This window comes from Arachis hypogaea, chromosome 5, assembly GCF_003086295.3.
Source record: "Arachis hypogaea cultivar Tifrunner chromosome 5, arahy.Tifrunner.gnm2.J5K5, whole genome shotgun sequence".
NCBI lineage: Eukaryota > Viridiplantae > Streptophyta > Magnoliopsida > Fabales > Fabaceae > Arachis > Arachis hypogaea.
The window spans coordinates 89,170,236-89,176,203 of record NC_092040.1 but is presented as its reverse complement, the minus strand read 5'-3'; the positions used below and the strand labels follow the sequence as shown (position 1 = coordinate 89,176,203).

Here is a 5,968-nt window from a genome sequence, read left to right as displayed (position 1 = left end):
TTTCATGATTTTTCATATCATCAATAACATTTCTCTTTGTTCATCATTCTTTCAAGAGCCAACAATTTTAACACTTATAAACAACAATATCAAAAGACATATGCACTGTTCAATCATTCATTCAGAAAACAAAAAGTATTGTCACCACATCAATATAATTAAATTAAATTTAATGATAAATTCGAAATTTATGTACTTCTTGTTCTTTTGAATTAAAACATTTTTCATTTAAGAGAGGTGAAGGAATTAATGGATTTTATTCATAGCTTTAAGGCATGGTTACATACTAATGATCATGAAGTAGAGACACAAAACATAGATAAACACAACATTAAAAACCGAAAACAGAAAGAAATAAAGAACAAGGAATGAATCCACCTTTAGTGGCGTCTTCTTCTTGAAGGACCAACAATGTCCTTAAGCTCTTCTATGTCCCTTCCTTGCCTTTGTTGCTCCTCCCTCATTGCTCTTTGATCTTCTCTTATTTCTTGGAGAATGATGGAGTGCTCATGATGTTCCACCCTTAATTGTTCCACATTGTGGCTCAAATCTTCTAAGGAGGTGTTGAGTTGCTCCCAATAGTTGTTGGGAGGAAAGTGCATTCCTTGAGGCATCTCAGGGATTTGTTGATGATGAGCTTCCTCATGCACTTCTTGAGAACCGTGCATGGTCTCTCTTGCTTGCTCCATCCTCTTCTTGGTGATGGGCTTATCCTCTTCAATGGAGGTGTCTCCTTCTATGATAACTCCAGCTGAGTAACATAGATGGCAAATAAGGTGAGGGAAGGCTAGCCGTGCCATGGGTGAGGGCTTGTCGGCTATTTTGTAGAGTTCATTGGAGATGACTTCATGAACTTCTACTTCCTCTCCAATCATGATGCTATGAATCATGATGGCCCGATCCACAGTAACTTCAGATCGGTTGCTAGTAGGAATGATGGAGCGTTGGATGAACTCCAACCATCCTCTAGCCACAGGCTTGAGATCCAGTCTTCTTAGTTGAACTGGCTTGCCTTTGGAGTCTATTCTCCATTGGGCTCCTTCCACACATATGTCCATAAGGACTTGGTCCAACCTTTGATTAAAGTTGACACTTCTAGTGTAGGGGCGTTCATCTCCTTGCATCATGGGCAAGTGAAACGCCAACCTCACATTTTCCGGACTAAAATCTAAGTATTTTCCCCGAACCATTGTGAGATAATTCTTTGGACTCGGGTTCATACTTTGATCATGGTTCCTAGTGATCCATGCATTGGCATAGAATTCTTGAACCATTAGGATTCCGACTTGTTGCATGGGGTTGGTTAGGACTTCCCAACCTCTTCTTTGGATCTCATGTCGGATCTCCGGATACTCATTCTTCTTGAGCTTGAAAGGGACCTCAGGGATCACCTTCTTCTTTGCCACAACATCATAGAAGTGGTCTTGATGGCTCTTGGAGATGAATCTTTCCATCTCCCGTGACTCGGAGGTGGAAGCTTTTGTCTTCCCTTTCCCTTTTCTAGAGGATACTCCGGCCTTAGGTGCCATTGATGGTAATGGAAAAACAAAAAGCTTATGCTTTTACCACACCAAACTTAAAATATTGCTCGCCCTCGAGTAAGAAAGAAAAGAAGAGAAGAAGAAGAAGAAGAGAATATGGTAGAGAGGGAGAGAGGTAGGTTCGGCTAAGTGGGAGAAGAGGGGTTTGTGTTGTGTAAAAAAGAAGTAAAATGGAGGGGTATTTATAGGGAGAGGGGAGGGTATATGTTCGGTGATGAGCGGATAATTTATACGCTTTTTGGCATTGTTTTCATATAGTTTTTAGTAAGTTTGAGCTACTTTTAGGGATGTTTTCATTAGTTTTTATGTTAAATTCACATTTCTGGACTTTACTATGAGTTTGTGTGTTTTTCTGTGATTTCAGGTAAATTCTGACTGAAATTGAGGGATTTGAGCAAAACTCTGAAGAAGGCTAACAAAAGGACTGCTGATGCTGTTGGATTCTGACCTCCCTGCACTCGAAATGGATTTTCTGGAGCTACAGAACTCCAATTGGCGCGCTCTCAACGGCGTTGGAAAGTAGACATCCAGAGCTTTCCAGCAATATATAATAGTCCATACTTTATTCGAAGAATGACGACGTAACTTGGCGTTGAACGCCAAGTACACGCTGCTGTCTGGAGTTAAACGCCAGAAAAACGTCATGATCCGGAGTTGAACGCCCAAAACACGTCATAACTCAGAGTTCAACGCCAAGATATGCCTTAGCACGTGAATTCATCAAGCTCAGCCCAAGCACACACCAAGTGGGCCCCGGAAGTGGATTTATGCATCAATTACTTACCCATGTAAACCCTAGTAGCTAGTCTAGTATATATAGGACATTTATCTATTGTATTAGACATCTTTGATCTCATCTTTGATCTCATCTTTGATCTCATCTTTGTTTTATTCTTCATCTTAGGGGATCATTGATCACGTTAGAGAGGGCTGGCCATTCGGCCATGCCTGAACTCTTTGCTTATGTATTTTCAACGGTGGAGTTTCTGCACACCATAGATTAAGGGTGTGGAGCTCTGCTGTACCTCAAGTATTAATGAAATTCTATCTTCTTTTATTCAATTCTTTTTTATTCTTATTCCAAGATATTCATTCGTACCCAAGAACATGATGAATGTTATGAGTCAAATTACCCTCATTATCATTCTCAATTATGAATGTGCGTGATTGACAACCATGTCCGTTCTACATGCAACAGAGCTTGAATGCGTATCTCTTAGATTCCCCAACAGAATCTTCGTGGTATAAGTTAGATAGTTGGCGGCATTCATCTGGATCCGGAAAGTCCAACCTTGTCTGTGGTGTTCCGAGTAGGATCCTGGGAGTCCGGAAAGTCCAACCTTGTCTGTGGTGTTCCGAGTAGGATTCCGATCATGAGTGACCGTGACGTGCTTCAAACTTTAACCTGCTGGGCGTTGGTGACAGACGCAAAAGAGGGATTCTATTCCAGTAGGAGCGGGAACCAACCGGTGATTAGCCGTACTGTGACAGAGTGCGTTAGCATAGTTTTCACTGCGAGGATGGGATGTAGCCATCAGCCATGGGTGATGCCTCCAGACTGGTTAGCTGTGCGAGTGACAGCCGCACAGGTTATTTCCCCGTGAGGAATGAAAGTAGCCACAGTTGATGGTGAACCCCTATACAAAGCTTGCCATGGAAAGGAGTAAGAAGGATTGAGTAGAAGCAGTAGGAGTGCAGGCGTGCTTGAGCTATGCAGCAGCTGTATATACTTAAAAGATACCTCTACCAATGAATCTGCATAAGTGTTCTATCCCTCTTTATTATATTCTATTTTATTATTTCTATTTTCGAAAACCCATAAACTATTTTAATCTGCCTGACTGAGATTTGCAAGGTGACCATAGCTTGCTTCATACCAACAATCTCTGTGGATTCGACCCTTACTCACGTAAGGTTTATTACTTGGACGACCCAGTACACTTGCTGGTTAGTTGAACGGAGTTGTGACTTCAAATAAACAGTGCCCTAAGAGTAAAATCATACAAGACCAAAAAGTCAATATCATTGATCACAATTTCGTCCACCAAGTTTTTGGCGCCGTTGCCGGGGATTGTTCGAGTATGGACAACTGACGGTTCATCTTGTTGCTCAGATTAGGTAATTTTCTTTTCAAAAATCTTTTTCAAAATTTTTCTTTTATTTTTCGTTTTTCCAAAAATGTTTTTCGAAAAAATCAATAAAAATACAAAAAAATTAGAAAATCATAAAAATCAAAAATATTTTGTGTTTCTTGCTTGAGTCTTGTGTTAATTTTTAAGTTTGGTGTCAATTGCATGCTTTTAAAATTTTTCTTGCATTGTTTTCGAAAATCCATGCATTCATAGTGTTCTTCATGATCTTCAAGTTGTTCTTGACAGGACTTCTTGTTTGATCTTGATGATTTCTTGTTTTGTGTCTTTTGTTGTTTTTCATGTGCATTTTTGCATTCATATTTTTCATGCATTAAAGATTTCTAAGTTTGGTGTCTTGCATGTTTTCTTTGCATCAAAAATTTTTCAAAATTATGTTCTTGATGTTCATCATGATCTTCATAGTGTTCTTGGTGTTCATCTTGACATTCATAGCATTCTTGCATGCATCTTGTGTCTTGATCCAAAATTTTCATGTTTTGGGTCATTTTTGTGTTTTTCATTCAATATTTAAAAATCAAAAATATCTTTTCCTTATTTTACTCCAAAATTTCGAAATTTTGGGTTGACTTGGTCAAAAAATTTTAAAAATTAGTTGTTTCTTACAAGTCAAGTCAAAATTTCAATTTTAAAAATCTTATCTTTTCAAAATCTTTTTCAAAAATCATATCTTTTTCATTTTTTTAGCATTTTCGAAAATTTCAAAAATATTTTTCAAAATATTTTCAAAATCTTTTTCTTATCTTTTTATCAAATTTTCGAAAATTAGCTAACAATTAATGTGATTGATTCAAAAATTTGAAGTTTGTTACTTTCTTGTTAAGAAAGGTTCAATCTTTAAATTCTAGAATCTTATCTTGTAGTTTCTTGTTAGTTAAGTATTTTTAAAATTAAATCTTTTTCAAAATATCTTTTTCAAATATATCTTTTTATCTTCTATCTTATCCTTTTCAAGAATTTTTATCTTTTTCAAAATTTGATTTCAAAATATCTTATCTAACTTCTTATCTTCTTATCTTTTTCAAAATTTGATTTCAAAATCTTTTTCAATCAACTAACTAACTTTTTGTTTGTTTCTTATCTTTTTCAAAACCACCTAACTACTCTTCCCTCTCTAATTTTCGAAAATTCTCCCTCTCTTTTTCAAAAATTCTTTTTGTTTTAAATTCTAATTTTAATCTCATCTCATCTTTAATTTTCGAAAATCACTAACCATTTTTTTCAAAATTATTTTCGAAAATTTCTTTCTCTTTTCTTATTCTATTTAATTATTTAACTACTAACACTTCTCTTCACCTCTCTTCATCCGAATTCTTCTTCATCCTTCTTCATTCTTCTACCTCTTTCTTCTTCTACCAACATAAAGGAATCTCTATACTGTGACATAGAGGATTCCTTTTTCTTTTCTTGTTTTCTTCTCTTTCTTATGAGCAGGAACAAGGACAAAGGCACTCTTGTTGAAGTTGATCCAGAACCTGAAAGGACTCTGAAGAGAAAATTAAGAGAAGCTAAATTACAACAATCCAGAAACAACCTTTCAGAAATTTTCGAACAAGAGAAAGACATGGCAGCCGAAAATAATAATAATAATAATGCAAGGAGAATGCTTGGTGATTTCACAAAGCCAACATCCAAGTTTGATGGAAGAAGCATCTCCATTCCTGCCATTGGAGCCAATAACTTTGAGCTTAAGCCTCAACTAGTTGCTTTGATGCAACAAAACTGCAAGTTTTATGGACTTCCATCTGAAGATCCTTATCAGTTCTTAACTGAATTCTTGCAAGTCTGTGATACTGTAAAGACGAATGGAGTTGATCCTGAAGTCTACAGACTCATGCTTTTCCCTTTTGCTGTAAGAGACAGAGCTAGAATATGGTTGGATTCTCAACCTAAGGATAGCCTGGACTCCTGGGATAAGCTGGTCACTGCCTTCTTAGATAAATTCTTTCCTCCTCAAAAGCTGAGCAAGCTGAGAGTGGATGTTCAAACTTTCAAACAAAAAGATGGTGAATCCCTCTATGAAGCTTGGGAAAGATACAAGCAGCTGACCAAGAGATGTCCATCTGACATGTTTTCAGAATGGACCCTATTAGATATATTCTATTATGGTCTCTCTGAATTTTCGAAAATGTCACTGGACCATTCTGCAGGTGGATCTATTCACCTGAAGAAAACGCCTGAAGAGGCTCAAGAACTCATTGACATGGTTGCAAACAACCAGTTCATGTATACCTCTGAGAGGAATTCCGTGAATAATGGGGTCCCTCAGAAGAAGGG

At 37.1% G+C, this 5,968-nt stretch overlaps 1 non-coding gene across 1 annotated transcript; it reads right to left on the bottom strand.

Moving 5' to 3' along the window:
* Positions 1-5,657: 5,657 nt before the first annotated feature.
* LOC112804627 (small nucleolar RNA R71) lies at positions 5,658-5,761 on the bottom strand. The gene has a single exon (XR_003203241.1). It is a non-coding gene; the product is annotated as a small nucleolar RNA R71 (small nucleolar RNA).
* Between the last annotated feature and the right edge of the window lie 207 nt (positions 5,762-5,968).